At 58.2% G+C, this 13,740-nt stretch overlaps 7 non-coding genes across 7 annotated transcripts; all 7 read left to right on the forward strand.

Annotated features, from left to right (window-relative positions):
* The first annotated feature begins 1,030 nt into the window (after positions 1-1,030).
* LOC146580957 (5S ribosomal RNA) lies at positions 1,031-1,149 on the forward strand. Its single transcript, XR_014892034.1, has one exon. It is a non-coding gene; the product is annotated as a 5S ribosomal RNA (ribosomal RNA).
* A 1,960-nt stretch (positions 1,150-3,109) lies between these two features.
* LOC146580958 (5S ribosomal RNA) lies at positions 3,110-3,228 on the forward strand. Its single transcript, XR_014891988.1, has one exon. It is a non-coding gene; the product is annotated as a 5S ribosomal RNA (ribosomal RNA).
* Positions 3,229-3,966: 738 nt separating this feature from the next.
* Positions 3,967-4,085, forward strand: LOC146580959 (5S ribosomal RNA). The gene has a single exon (XR_014891920.1). It is a non-coding gene; the product is annotated as a 5S ribosomal RNA (ribosomal RNA).
* Positions 4,086-5,734: 1,649 nt separating this feature from the next.
* LOC146580960 (5S ribosomal RNA) lies at positions 5,735-5,853 on the forward strand. The gene has a single exon (XR_014891786.1). It is a non-coding gene; the product is annotated as a 5S ribosomal RNA (ribosomal RNA).
* Positions 5,854-6,910: 1,057 nt separating this feature from the next.
* LOC146580961 (5S ribosomal RNA) lies at positions 6,911-7,029 on the forward strand. The gene has a single exon (XR_014892035.1). It is a non-coding gene; the product is annotated as a 5S ribosomal RNA (ribosomal RNA).
* A 1,176-nt stretch (positions 7,030-8,205) lies between these two features.
* Positions 8,206-8,324, forward strand: LOC146580962 (5S ribosomal RNA). The gene has a single exon (XR_014891787.1). It is a non-coding gene; the product is annotated as a 5S ribosomal RNA (ribosomal RNA).
* A 3,349-nt stretch (positions 8,325-11,673) lies between these two features.
* LOC146580963 (5S ribosomal RNA) lies at positions 11,674-11,792 on the forward strand. Its single transcript, XR_014891788.1, has one exon. It is a non-coding gene; the product is annotated as a 5S ribosomal RNA (ribosomal RNA).
* Positions 11,793-13,740: the final 1,948 nt, after the last annotated feature.

Consider the following 13,740-nt stretch of genomic DNA (forward strand, 5'->3'; position numbering starts at 1 on the left):
CCAGGGCCTGTGGCTGCTGGCTGAGGCCACTTACACCACACCAGGGCCTGTGGCTGCTGGCTGAGGCCACCTATACCACACCAGGGCCTGTGGCTGCTGGCTGAGGCCACCTACACCACACCAGGGCCTGTGGCTGCTGGCTGAGGCCACTTACACCACACCAGTGCCTGTGGCTTCTGGCTGAGGCGACTTACACCACACCAGGGCCTGTGGCTGCTGGCTGAGGCCACTTACACCACACCAAGGCCTGTGGCTGCTGGCTGAGGCGACTTACACCACACCAGGGCCCTTTTGCTGCTGGCTGAGGCCACTTACACCACACCAGTGCCTGTGGCTTCTGGCTGAGGCGACTTACACCACACCAGGGCCTGTGGCTGCTGGCTGAGGCCACTTACACCACACCAGGGCCTGTGGCTTCTGGCTTAGGCCACCTACACCACACCAGGGCCTTAGTTGCTATTGAGGCCAATTACACCACACCATGGTCTGTGGCTCTTGCTCAGGCCACTTACACCACACCAGGGCCTGTGGCACTGGCTGAGGCCACTTACACCACACCAGGGCCTGTGGCTGCTGGCTGAGGCCACTTACACCACACAAGGGCTTGTGGCTGCTGGCTGAGGCCACCTACACCACATCAGGGCCTGTGGGTTCTGGCTGTGGCGACTTACACCAAACCAGGGCCTGTGGCTGCTGGCTGAGGCCACTTACACCACACCAGGGCCTGTGGCTCTTGCTCAGGCCACTCACATCACACCAGGCCCTGCGCTTCTGGCCGAGGCCATCTTCACCAAACCAGGCCCTGTGCTGCTAGCTGTGGCCATGTACAACACACCAGGCCCTGTGCTGGTTCCTGAGGCCATCTTCAACAATCCAGGGCCTGTGCTGTTGGATAAATGCTAAACTGAGCCTTTGGGTTAGGGTATTATGCAAACATGAAGGTAGGGTTATAGGATTGTCTTCGTAACTTCAGGTACTTGCCACCTAATCACCTGAATCCATAAATTGAGACATTGTGCTGGGGCCAGCAGCTTACGGCCATACCACCCTGAGCACGCCCGACCTCGTCTGATCTCGGAAGCTGAGCAGGGCTGGGCTTGGTTAGTACTTGGATGGGAGACTGCCTGGGAATACCTAGTGCTGTAAGCCTTTCATTTTCATGTCATTGAACCGCTTTTGATCCAGAGAAGGGGTGTATTAAAAGACCAAAAGCAGCTGCCCATTAATGAGGGCACATTAACGACATTGCTTTTGGCTGTTTTCCAATGTCTTGTGCTGCTAGCTGATGCCACCTACACCACACCAGGGCCTGAGTGAACGGCTGGGGCCACTTACACCACATAAGGGCCTGTGGCTCTGGCTGAGGCCACTTACACCACACCAGGGCCTGTGGCTGCTGGCTGAGGCCACTTACACCACACCAGGGCCTGTGGCTGCTGGCTGAGGCCACTTACACCACACCAGGGCCTTAGTTGCTATTGAGGCCAATTACACCACACCATGGTCTGTGGCTCTTGCTCAGGCCACTTACACCACACCAGGGCCTGTGGCACTGGCTGAGGCCACTTACACCACACCAGGGCCTGTGGCTGCTGGCTGAGGCCACTTACACCACAACAGGGCCTGTGGCTCTTGCTCAGGCCACTTACACCACACCAGGGCCTGTGGCTGCTGGCTGAGGCCACCTACACCACAACAGGGCCTGTGGCTCTTGCTCAGGCCACTTACACCACACCAGGGCCTGTGGCTGCTGGCTGAGGCCACCTACACCACACCAGGGCATTAGTTGCTATTGAGGCCAATTACACCACACCAGGGTCTGTGGCTCTTGCTCAGGCCACTTACACCACACCAGGGCCTGTGGCTCTTGCTCAGGCCACTTACACCACACCAGGGCCTGTGGCTGCTGGCTGAGGCCACTTACACCACACCAGGGCCTGTGGCTCTTGCTCAGGCCACTCACATCACACCAGGCCCTGCGCTTCTGGCCGAGGCCATCTTCACCAAACCAGGCCCTGTGGCTCTTGCTCAGGCCACTTACACCACACCAGGGCCTGTGGCTCTGGCTTAGGCCACTTACACCACACCAGGGCCTGTGGCTGCTGGCTGAGGCCACCTACACCACACCAGGGCCTTAGTTGCTATTGAGGCCAATTACACCACACCAGGGTCTGTGGCTCTTGCTCAGGCCACTTACACCACACCAGGGCCTGTGGCACTGGCTGAGGCCACTTACACCACACCAGGGCCTGTGGCTGCTGGCTGAGGCCACCTACACCACACCAGGGCCCTTTTGCTGCTGGCTGAGGCCACTTACACCACACCAGTGCCTGTGGCTTCTGGCTGAGGCCACTTACACCACACCAGGGCCTGTGGCTGCTGGCTGAGGCCACTTACACCACACCAGGGCCTGTGGCTCTTGCTCAGGCCACTCACATCACACCAGGCCCTGCGCTTCTGGCCGAGGCCATCTTCACCAAACCAGGCCCTGTGGTTCTTGCTCAGGCCACTTACACCACACCAGGGCCTTATTTGCTATTGAGGCCACTTACACCACACCAGGGCCTGTGGCACTTGCTCAGGCCACTTACACCACACCAGGGCCTGTGGCACTTGCTCAGGCCACTTACACCACACCAGGGCCTGTGGCTGCTGGCTGAGGCCACTTACACCACACCAGGGCCTGTGGCTCTTGCTCAGGCCACTTACACCACACCAGGGCCTGTGGCACTGGCTGAGGCCACTTAGACCACACCAGGGCCTGTGGCTGCTGGCTGAGGCCACTCACACCACACCAGGGCCTGTGGCTGCTAGCTGAGGCCACTTACACCAAACCAGGGCCTGTGGCTGCTTGCTGAGGCCATCTTCACCAAACCAGGCCCTGTGCTGCTTGCTGTGGCCATGTAAAACACACCAGGTCCTGTGCTGGTTCTTGAGGCCATCTTCAACAATCCAGGGCCTGTGCTGTTGGATAAATGCCAAACTGAGCCTTTTGGTTAGGGTATTATGCAAACATGCAGGTATGGTTATAGGATTGTCTTCGTAACTTCAGGTACTTGCCACCTAATCACTTGAATCCATAAATTGAGACATTGTGCTGGGGCCAGCAGCTTACGGCCATACCACCCTGAGCACGCCTGACCTCGTCTGATCTCGGAAGCTAAGCAGGGCTGGGCTTGGTTAGTACTTGGATGGGAGACTGCCTGGGAATACCTGGTGCTGTAAGCCTTTCATTTTCATGTCATTGAACCGCTTTTGATCCAGAGAAGGGGTGTATTAAAAGACCAGAAGCAGCTCCCCATTAATGAGGGCACATTAACGACATTGCTTTTGGCTGTTTTCCAATGTCTTGTGCTGCTAGCTGATGCCACCTACACCACACCAGGGTCTGAGTGACCGGCTGGGGCCACTTACACCACACCAGGGCCTGTGGCTCCTGGCTGAGGCCACCTACACCACACCGGGGCCTTAGTTGCTATTGAGGCCAATTACACCACACCAGGGTATGTGGCTCTTGCTCAGGCCACTTACACCACACCAGGGCCTTAGTTGCTATTGAGGCCACTTACACCACACCAGGGCCTGTGGCTGCTGGCTGAGGCCACCTACACCACACCAGGGCCTTAGTTGCTATTGAGGCCAATTACACCACACCAGGGTATGTGGCTCTTGCTCAGGCCACTCACATCACACCAGGCCCTGCTCTTCTGGCCTAGGCCATCTTCACCAAACCAGGCCCTGTGCTGCTAGCTGTGGCCATGTACAACACACCAGGCCCTGTGCTGGTTCCTGAGGCCATCTTCAACAATCCAGGGCCTGTGCTGTTGGATAAATGCTAAACTGAGCCTTTGGGTTAGGGTATTATGCAAACATGCAGGTATGGTTATAGGATTGTCTTCGTAACTTCAGGTACTTGCCACCTAATCACTTGAATCCATAAATTGAGTCATTGTGCTGGGGCCAGCAGCTTATGGCCATACCACCCTGAGCACGCCCGACCTCGTCTGATCTCGGAAGCTAAGCAGGGCTGGGCTTGGTTAGTACTTGGATGGGAGACTGCCTGGGAATACCTGGTGCTGTAAGCCTTTGATTTTCATGTCATTGAACCGCTTTTGATCCAGAGAAGGGGTGTATTAAAAGACCAAAAGCAGCTGCCCATTAATGAGGGCACATTAACGACACTGCTTTTGGCTCTTTTCCAATGTCTTGTGCTGCTAGCTGATGCAACCTACACCACACAAGGACCTGAGTGACCGGCTGGGGCCACTTACACCACATCAGGGCCTGTGGCTGCTGGCTGAGGCCACCTACACCACACCAGGGCATTAGTTGCTATTGAGGCCAATTACACCACACCAGGGTCTGTGGCTCTTGCTCAGGCCACTTACACCACACCAGGGCCTGTGGCTCTTGCTCAGGCCACTTACACCACACCAGGGCCTGTGGCTGCTGGCTGAGGCCACCTACACCACACCAGGGCATTAGTTGCTATTGAGGCCAATTACACCACACCAGGGTCTGTGGCTCTTGCTCAGGCCACTTACACCACACCAGGGCCTGTGGCTCTTGCTCAGGCCACTTACACCACACCAGGGCCTGTGGCACTGGCTGAGGCCACTTACACCACACCAGGGCCTGTGGCTGCTGGCTGAGGCCACTTACACCACACCAGGGCCTGTGGCTGCTGGCTGAGGCCACTTACACCACACCAGGGCCTGTGGCTCTTGCTCAGGCCACTTACACCACACCAGGGCCTGTGGCACTGGCTGAGGCCACTTACACCACACCAGGGCCTGTGGCTGCTGGCTTAGGCCACCTACACCACACCAGGGCCTTAGTTGCTATTGAGGCCAATTACACCACACAAGGGCCTGTGGCTGCTGGCTGAGGCCACCTACACCACACCAGGGCCTGTGGCTGCTGGCTGAGGCCACTTACACCACACCAGGGCCCTTTTGCTGCTGGCTGAGGCCACTTACACCACACCAGTGCCTGTGGCTTCTGGCTGAGGCGACTTACACCACACCAGGGCCTGTGGCTGCTGGCTGAGGCCACCTACACCACACCAGGGCATTAGTTGCTATTGAGGCCAATTACACCACACCAGGGTCTGTGGCTCTTGCTCAGGCCACTTACACCACACCAGGGCCTGTGGCTTTTGCTCAGGCCACTTACACCACACCAGGGCCTGTGGCTGCTGGCTGAGGCCACTTACACCACACCAGGGCCTGTGGCTGCTGGCTGAGGCCACCTACACCACACCAGGCCCTGTGGCGGCTGGCTGAGGCCACCTACACCACACCAGGGCCTTTGGCTGCTGGCTGAGGCCACTTACACCACACCAGTGCCTGTGGCTTCTGGCTGAGGCGACTTACACCACACCAGGGCCTGTGGCTGCTGGCTGAGGCCACTTACACCACACCAAGGCCTGTGGCTCTTGCTCAGGCCACTCACATCACACCAGGCCCTGCGCTTCTGGCCGAGGCCATCTTCACCAAACCAGGCCCTGTGCTCCTTGCTGTGGCCATGTACAACACACCAGGCCCTGTGCTGGTTCCTGAGGCCATCTTCAACAATCCAGGGCCTGTGCTGTTGGATAAATGCCAAACTGAGCCTTTGGGTTAGGGTATTATGCAAACATGCAGGTATGGTTATAGCATTGTCTTCGTAACTTCAGGTACTTGCCACCTAATCACTTGAATCCATAAATTGAGACATTGTGCTGGAGCCAGCAGCTTACGGCCATACCACCCTGAGCACGCCCGACCTCGTCTGATCTCGGAAGCTAAGCAGGGCTGGGCTTGGTTAGTACTTGGATGGGAGACTGCCTGGGAATACCTGGTGCTGTAAGCCTTTCATTTTCATGTCATTGAACCGCTTTTGATCCAGAGAAGGGGTGTATTAAAAGACCAAAAGCAGCTGCCCATTAATGAGGGCACATTAACGACATTGCTTTTGGCTCTTTTCCAATGTCTTGTGCTGCTAGCTGATGCAACCTACACCACACAAGGGCCTGAGGGACCGGCTGGGGCCACTTACACCACATCAGGGCCTGTGGCTCTGGCTGAGGCCACTTTCACCACACCAGGGCCTGTGGCTGCTGGCTGAGGCCACCTACACCACACCAGGGCATTAGTTGCTATTGAGGCCAATTACACCACACCAGGGTCTGTGGCTCTTGCTCAGGCCACTTACACCACACCAGGGCCTGTGGCTCTTGCTCAGGCCACTTACACCACACCAGGGCCTGTGGCTGCTGGCTGAGGCCACCTACACCACACCAGGGCATTAGTTGCTATTGAGGCCAATTACACCACACCAGGGTCTGTGGCTCTTGCTCAGGCCACTTACACCACACCAGGGCCTGTGGCTCTTGCTCAGGCCACTTACACCACACCAGGGCCTGTGGCTGCTGGCTGAGGCCACCTACACCACACCAGGGCCTGTGTCTGCTGGCTGAGGCGACTTACACCACACCAGGGCCCTTTTGCTGCTGGCTGAGGCCACTTACACCACACCAGTGCCTGTGGCTTCTGTCTGAGGCGACTTACACCACACCAGGGCCTGTGGCTGCTGGCTGAGGCCAATTACACCACACCAGGGCCTGTGGCTCTTGCTCAGGCCACTCACATCACACCAGGCCCTGCGCTTCTGGCCGAGGCCATCTTCACCAAACCAGGCCCTGTGCTGCTAGCTGTGGCCATGTACAACACACCAGGCCCTGTGCTGGTTCCTGAGGCCATCTTCAACAATCCAGGGCCTGTGCTGTTGGATAAATGCTAAACTGAGCCTTTGGGTTAGGGTATTATGCAAACATGAAGGTAGGGTTATAGGATTGTCTTCGTAACTTCAGGTACTTGCCAACTAATCACCTGAATCCATAAATTGAGACATTGTGCTGGGGCCAGCAGCTTACGGCCATACCACCCTGAGCACGCCCGACCTCGTCTGATCTCGGAAGCTGAGCAGGGCTGGGCTTGGTTAGTACTTGGATGGGAGACTGCCTGGGAATACCTAGTGCTGTAAGCCTTTCATTTTCATGTCATTGAACCGCTTTTGATCCAGAGAAGGGGTGTATTAAAAGACCAAAAGCAGCTGCCCATTGATGAGGGCACATTAACGACATTGCTTTTGGCTGTTTTCCAATGTCTTGTGCTGCTAGCCGATGCCACCTACACCACACCAGGGCCTGAGTGAACGGCTGGGGCCACTTACACCACATAAGGGCCTGTGGCTCTGGCTGAGGCCACTTACACCACACCAGGGCCTGTGGCTGCTGGCTGAGGCCACTTACACCACACCAGGGCCTGTGGCTGCTGGCTGAGGCCACTTACACCACACCAGGGCCTGTGGCTGCTGGCTGACGCCACCTACACCACACCAGGGCATTAGTTGCTATTGAGGCCAATTACACCACACCAGGGTCTGTGGCTCTTGCTCAGGCCACTTACACCACACCAGGCCTGTGGCACTTGCTCAGGCCACTTACACCACACCACGGCCTGTGGCTGCTGGCTGAGGCCACTTACACCACACCAGGGCCTGTGGCTGCTGGCTGAGTCCACCTACACCACACCAGGGCATTAGTTGCTATTGAGGCCAATTACACCACACCAGGGCCTGTGGCTCTTGCTCAGGCCACTTACACCACACCAGGGCCTGTGGCTGCTGGCTGAGGCCACTTACACCACACCAGTGCCTGTGGCTGCTGGCTGAGGCCACCTACACCACACCAGGGCCTGTGGCTGCTGGCTGAGGCCACCTACACCACACCAGGGCCTGTGGCTGCTGGCTGAGGCCACTTACACCACACCAGTGCCTGTGGCTTCTGGCTGAGGCGACTTACACCACACCAGGGCCTGTGGCTGCTGGCTGAGGCCACTTACACCACACCAAGGCCTGTGGCTCTTGCTCAGGCCACTCACATCACACCAGGCCCTGCGCTTCTGGCCGAGGCCATCTTCACCAAACCAGGCCCTGTGCTCCTTGCTGTGGCCATGTACAACACACCAGGCCCTGTGCTGGTTCCTGAGGCCATCTTCAACAATCCAGGGCCTGTGCTGTTGGATAAATGCCAAACTGAGCCTTTGGGTTAGGGTATTATGCAAACATGCAGGTATGGTTATAGCATTGTCTTCGTAACTTCAGGTACTTGCCACCTAATCACTTGAATCCACAAATTGAGACATTGTGCTGGAGCCAGCAGCTTACGGCCATACCACCCTGAGCACGCCCGACCTCGTCTGATCTCGGAAGCTAAGCAGGGCTGGGCTTGGTTAGTACTTGGATGGGAGACTGCCTGGGAATACCTGGTGCTGTAAGCCTTTCATTTTCATGTCATTGAACCGCTTTTAATCCAGAGAAGGGGTGTATTAAAAGACCAAAAGCAGCTGCCCATTAATGAGGGCACATTAATGACACTGCTTTTGGCTCTTTTCCAATGTCTTGTGCTGCTAGCTGATGCAACCTACACCACACAAGGGCCTGAGTGACCGGCTGGGGCCACTTACACCACATCAGGGCCTGTGGCTCTGGCTGAGGCCACTTTCACCACACCAGGGCCTGTGGCTGCTGGCTGAGGCCACCTACACCACACCAGGGCATTAGTTGCTATTGAGGCCAATTACACCACACCAGGGTCTGTGGCTCTTGCTCAGGCCACTTACACCACACCAGGGCCTGTGGCTCTTGCTCAGGCCACTTACACCACACCAGGGCCTGTGGCTGCTGGCTGAGGCCACCTACACCACACCAGGGCATTAGTTGCTATTGAGGCCAATTACACCACATCAGGGCCTGTGGCTCTGGCTGAGGCCACTTACACCACACCAGGGCCTGTGGCTGCTGGCTGAGGCCAGTTACACCACACCAGAGCCTGTGGCTGCTGGCTGAAGCCACTTACACCACACCAGGGCCTTAGTTGCTATTGAGGCCACTTACACCACACCAGGGCCTGTGGCTGCTGGCTGAGGCCACCTACACCACACCAGGGCCTGTGGCTGCTGGCTGAGGCCATTTACACCACACCAGGGCCTTAGTTGCTATTGAGGCCACTTACACCACACCAGGGCCTGTGGCTGCTGGCTGAAGCCACTTACACCACACCAGGGCCTTAGTTGCTATTGAGACCACTTACACCACACCAGGGCCTGTGGCTGCTGGCTGAGGCCACCTACACCACACCAGGGCCCTTTTGCTGTTGGCTGAGGCCACTTACACCACACCAGTGCCTGTGGCTTCTGGCTGAGGCCACTTACACCACACCAGTGCCTGTGGCTGCTGGCTGAGGCCACTTACACCACACCAGGGCCTGTGGCTCTTGCTCAGGCCACTCACATCACACCAGGCCCTGCGCTTCTGGCCGAGGCCATCTTCACCAAACCAGGCCCTGTGGTTCTTGCTCAGGCCACTTACACCACACCAGGGCCTTATTTGCTATTGAGGCCACTTACACCACACCAGGGCCTGTGGCTCTGGCTTAGGCCACTTACACCACACCAGGGCCTGTGGCACTTGCTCAGGCCACTTACACCACACCAGGGCCTGTGGCTGCTGGCTGAGGCCACTTACACCACACCAGGGCCTGTGGCTCTTGCTCAGGCCACTTACACCACACCAGGGCCTGTGGCACTGGCTGAGGCCACTTAGACCACACCAGGGCCTGTGGCTGCTGGCTGAGGCCACTCACACCACACCAGGGCCTGTGGCTGCTAGCTGAGGCCACTTACACCACACCAGGGCCTGTGGCTGCTGGCTGAGGCCACTTACACCACACCAGGGCATTAGTTGCTATTGAGGCCAATTACACCACACCAGGGTCTGTGGCTCTTGCTCAGGCCACTTACACCACACCAGGGCCTGTGGCTCTTGCTCAGGCCACTTACACCACACCAGGGCCTGTGGCTGCTGGCTGAGGCCACTTACACCACACCAGGGCCTGTGGCTGCTGGCTGAGGCCACTTACACCACACCAGGGCCTGTGGCTCTTGCTCAGGCCACTCACATCACACCAGGCCCTGCGCTTCTGGCCGAGGCCATCTTCACCAAACCAGGCCCTGTGGTTCTTGCTCAGGCCACTTACACCACACCAGGGCCTGTGGCTCTGGCTTAGGCCAATTACACCACACCAGGGTCTGTGGCTCTTGCTGAGGCCACTTACACCACACCAGGGCCTGTGGCTGCTGGCTGAGGCCACTTACACCACACCAGGGCCTGTGGCTGCTGGCTGAGACCACCTACACCACACCAGGGCCTGTGGCTGCTTGCTGAGGCGACTTACACCACACCAGGGCCTGTTGCTGCTGGCTGAGGCCACTTACACCACACCAGTGCCTGTGGCTTCTGGCTGAGGCGACTTACACCACACCAGGGCCTGTTGCTGCTGGCTGAGGCCACTTACACCACACCAGGGCCTGTGGCTGCTGGCTCAGGCCACTCATATCAAACCAGGTCCTGTTGCTGCTGGCCGAGGCCATCTTCACCAAACCAGGGCCTGTGGCTGCTGGCTGAGGCCACATACACCACACCAGGGCCTGTGGCTGCTGGCTGAGGCCACTTACACCACACCAGGGCCCTTTTGCTGCTGGCTGAGGCCACTTACACCACACCAGTGCCTGTGGCTTCTGGCTGAGGCGACTTACACCACACCAGGGCCTGTGGCTGCTGGCTGAGGCCACTTACACCACACCAGGGCCTGTGGCTGCTGGCTGAGGCCACCTACACCACACCAGGGCATTAGTTGCTATTGAGGCCAATTACACCACACCAGGGTCTGTGGCTCTTGCTCAGGCCACTTACACCACACCAGGGCCTGTGGCTCTTGCTCAGGCCACTTACACCACACCAGGGCCTGTGGCTGCTGGCTGAGGCCACTTACACCACACCAGGGCCCTTTTGCTGCTGGCTGAGGCCACTTACACCACACCAGTGCCTGTGGCTTCTGGCTGAGGCGACTTACACCACACCACGGCCTGTGGCTGCTGGCTGAGGCCACTTACACCACACCAGGGCCTGTGGCTGCTGGCTGAGTCCACCTACACCACACCAGGGCATTAGTTGTTATTGAGGCCAATTACACCACACCAGGGCCTGTGGCTCTTGCTCAGGCCACTTACACCACACCAGGGCCTGTGGCTGCTGGCTGAGGCCACTTACACCACACCAGTGCCTGTGGCTGCTGGCTGAGGCCACCTACACCACACCAGGGCCTGTGGCTGCTGGCTGAGGCCACCTACACCACACCAGGGCCTGTGGCTGCTGGCTGAGGCCACTTACACCACACCAGTGCCTGTGGCTTCTGGCTGAGGCGACTTACACCACACCAGGGCCTGTGGCTGCTGGCTGAGGCCACTTACACCACACCAAGGCCTGTGGCTCTTGCTCAGGCCACTCACATCACACCAGGCCCTGCGCTTCTGGCCGAGGCCATCTTCACCAAACCAGGCCCTGTGCTCCTTGCTGTGGCCATGTACAACACACCAGGCCCTGTGCTGGTTCCTGAGGCCATCTTCAACAATCCAGGGCCTGTGCTGTTGGATAAATGCCAAACTGAGCCTTTGGGTTAGGGTATTATGCAAACATGCAGGTATGGTTATAGCATTGTCTTCGTAACTTCAGGTACTTGCCACCTAATCACTTGAATCCACAAATTGAGACATTGTGCTGGAGCCAGCAGCTTACGGCCATACCACCCTGAGCACGCCCGACCTCGTCTGATCTCGGAAGCTAAGCAGGGCTGGGCTTGGTTAGTACTTGGATGGGAGACTGCCTGGGAATACCTGGTGCTGTAAGCCTTTCATTTTCATGTCATTGAACCGCTTTTAATCCAGAGAAGGGGTGTATTAAAAGACCAAAAGCAGCTGCCCATTAATGAGGGCACATTAATGACACTGCTTTTGGCTCTTTTCCAATGTCTTGTGCTGCTAGCTGATGCAACCTACACCACACAAGGGCCTGAGTGACCGGCTGGGGCCACTTACACCACATCAGGGCCTGTGGCTCTGGCTGAGGCCACTTTCACCACACCAGGGCCTGTGGCTGCTGGCTGAGGCCACCTACACCACACCAGGGCATTAGTTGCTATTGAGGCCAATTACACCACACCAGGGTCTGTGGCTCTTGCTCAGGCCACTTACACCACACCAGGGCCTGTGGCTCTTGCTCAGGCCACTTACACCACACCAGGGCCTGTGGCTGCTGGCTGAGGCCACCTACACCACACCAGGGCATTAGTTGCTATTGAGGCCAATTACACCACATCAGGGCCTGTGGCTCTGGCTGAGGCCACTTACACCACACCAGGGCCTGTGGCTGCTGGCTGAGGCCAGTTACACCACACCAGAGCCTGTGGCTGCTGGCTGAAGCCACTTACACCACACCAGGGCCTTAGTTGCTATTGAGGCCACTTACACCACACCAGGGCCTGTGGCTGCTGGCTGAGGCCACCTACACCACACCAGGGCCTGTGGCTGCTGGCTGAGGCCATTTACACCACACCAGGGCCTTAGTTGCTATTGAGGCCACTTACACCACACCAGGGCCTGTGGCTGCTGGCTGAAGCCACTTACACCACACCAGGGCCTTAGTTGCTATTGAGACCACTTACACCACACCAGGGCCTGTGGCTGCTGGCTGAGGCCACCTACACCACACCAGGGCCCTTTTGCTGTTGGATGAGGCCACTTACACCACACCAGTGCCTGTGGCTTCTGGCTGAGGCCACTTACACCACACCAGTGCCTGTGGCTGCTGGCTGAGGCCACTTACACCACACCAGGGCCTGTGGCTCTTGCTCAGGCCACTCACATCACACCAGGCCCTGCGCTTCTGGCCGAGGCCATCTTCACCAAACCAGGCCCTGTGGTTCTTGCTCAGGCCACTTACACCACACCAGGGCCTTATTTGCTATTGAGGCCACTTACACCACACCAGGGCCTGTGGCTCTGGCTTAGGCCACTTACACCACACCAGGGCCTGTGGCACTTGCTCAGGCCACTTACACCACACCAGGGCCTGTGGCTGCTGGCTGAGGCCACTTACACCACACCAGGGCCTGTGGCTCTTGCTCAGGCCACTTACACCACACCAGGGCCTGTGGCACTGGCTGAGGCCACTTAGACCACACCAGGGCCTGTGGCTGCTGGCTGAGGCCACTCACACCACACCAGGGCCTGTGGCTGCTAGCTGAGGCCACTTACACCACACCAGGGCCTGTGGCTGCTGGCTGAGGCCACTTACACCACACCAGGGCATTAGTTGCTATTGAGGCCAATTACACCACACCAGGGTCTGTGGCTCTTGCTCAGGCCACTTACACCACACCAGGGCCTGTGGCTCTTGCTCAGGCCACTTACACCACACCAGGGCCTGTGGCTGCTGGCTGAGGCCACTTACACCACACCAGGGCCTGTGGCTGCTGGCTGAGGCCACTTACACCACACCAGGGCCTGTGGCTCTTGCTCAGGCCACTCACATCACACCAGGCCCTGCGCTTCTGGCCGAGGCCATCTTCACCAAACCAGGCCCTGTGGTTCTTGCTCAGGCCACTTACACCACACCAGGGCCTGTGGCTCTGGCTTAGGCCAATTACACCACACCAGGGTCTGTGGCTCTTGCTGAGGCCACTTACACCACACCAGGGCCTGTGGCTGCTGGCTGAGGCCACTTACACCACACCAGGGCCTGTGGCTGCTGGCTGAGACCACCTACACCACACCAGGGCCTGTGGCTGCTTGCTGAGGC

This window comes from Mchenga conophoros, linkage group LG3 (assembly GCF_057382185.1).
Source record: "Mchenga conophoros isolate Kocher_MC1m ecotype Shallow Benthic linkage group LG3, M_conophoros_male_GT1.1, whole genome shotgun sequence".
NCBI lineage: Eukaryota > Metazoa > Chordata > Actinopteri > Cichliformes > Cichlidae > Mchenga > Mchenga conophoros.